This window comes from Ornithorhynchus anatinus, chromosome 1 (genome assembly GCF_004115215.2).
Source record: "Ornithorhynchus anatinus isolate Pmale09 chromosome 1, mOrnAna1.pri.v4, whole genome shotgun sequence".
In the NCBI taxonomy this organism is placed as follows: Eukaryota; Metazoa; Chordata; class Mammalia; order Monotremata; family Ornithorhynchidae; genus Ornithorhynchus; species Ornithorhynchus anatinus.
Genome location: NC_041728.1, coordinates 39,362,611 through 39,364,236, shown reverse-complemented (window position 1 = coordinate 39,364,236; position 1,626 = coordinate 39,362,611). Strand labels below are relative to the sequence as shown.

Below are 1,626 nucleotides of genomic sequence, written 5' to 3'. Positions count from 1 at the left end.
GGGGAAAGTAGAATTAGAACCCGGTCCCCAAGCCTGTGTTCTTTCCACTAGGCCACGCTGCTTCTGCAGAACTACGTCTAAGTAGAGCCCTGTCTAAGTAGAGCCCCTTTGTGGGACAGGGACCATGTCTGACCTGACACATGCTCTAGAGCTTAGTACAGTACTTGGCTCATAGTAATTGATTCTTGTTTTTTGTCATCGAGTTGTTTCCGACCCATAGCGACACCACGGACACATCTCTCTCCGAACGCCCTGCTCTCCATCAGCAATCATTCTGGTAGTGGATCCATAGAGTTTTCTTGGTAAAAATACAAAAGTGGTTTTCCATTGCCTCCTTCCGTGCAGTAAACCTGAGTCTCCACCCTCGACTCTCTCCCGTATTGCTGCTGCCCAGCATGGGTGAGTTTTGACTTGTAGCAGATTGCCTTCCACTCACTGGCCACTGCCCAAGCTAGGAATGGAATGGGTAGGCCTCCGCTTGACTCTCTCTTCCATAGCCAAGACTGGAAGAGTACTAGAAACTCTCCAGGTGTGACCCTAAGAGGAAAGTAATTGGTTAGCAAATACTATTATTGCTGTTGTCATTATTGTGTTGGTTCTATGCTAGGCTGCAGCACCATAATCCAGAAGACAGTTGCCTTGGTAGTCGCTGAGGTCTTTGCTACTAATGCTAGTTACCTTTATTTCAGGATCTTTCCTGGATCTGTCAACTTTGTGGAACACCTAGGTGCTTCTTTGTTCAGAAACTTCACCGCTCATTGCATAGACCTAGCAGCAGTCCTCTACTCCCCAGAGTCATGTCTCCTGATTCCCAGAGTTGGGCTCCTTCCACCAAAGGCTTTATATCTACTAAGCTTTATGTCTACTAACTCTATTGTACTGAAGAGTTTAGTACTCTGCATTCTATACTCAATAAATAATACTGATTGGTGGACTGAGCCAAAACCAGGGTAACTTGGGACTATTCCATCCTATCTCATTCCTTCTCTTTCTCTCTTTCTCTTGCTAACACATTTGATTTTAAGTTGTTTTTCAATTGGTATCTGTTAAAAGCTTACTACGTGCGGGGCACTTTACTAAGCTCTGGGGTGATACAAGCTAATCAGGTTGGACACAGTCCATGTCCCACATGGGGCTCAAAGTCTTAATCCCCATTTGAAAAATGAGGTAACTGAGGCACAGAGAAGTTAAGTGATTTGCCCAAACTCACACTCACATAGTAGACAAGGGGCAGAGCTGGGATTAGAACCCATTGCTTTACATTTTTGGAGTTTCCTTTCCTTTTTGCCCTTTCCTCTCCACCCAAATGACTATCTTACTGTTACAGGCTCTCATAATATCCTGGCTGGATTATTGTGTCAGCTTTCTCTCTGATCTCCCTTCCTCCTGCCTCTCCCGCTCCAGTCTATTCTTCACTCCGCTGCCCAGCTCATCTTCCTGCAGAAACGCTCTGGGCATATCACTGCCCTTCTTAAAAACCTCCAGTGGTTGCCTATCGACCTCCACATGAAACAAAAACTTCTCACTCTAGGCTTCAAGGCTCTCCATCACCTCGCCCCCTCCTACCTCTCCTCCCTTCTCTCTTTCTACCACCCACCCCGCACGCTCCGCTCCTCTGCCACCCAC

General features: G+C 46.7%; 1 non-coding gene across 1 annotated transcript; it reads right to left on the bottom strand.

Annotated features, from left to right (window-relative positions):
* Window positions 1-409: 409 nt before the first annotated feature.
* LOC114817190 lies at window positions 410-547 on the bottom strand. The gene has a single exon (XR_003765031.1). It is a non-coding gene; the product is annotated as a small nucleolar RNA SNORA7 (small nucleolar RNA).
* Window positions 548-1,626: the final 1,079 nt, after the last annotated feature.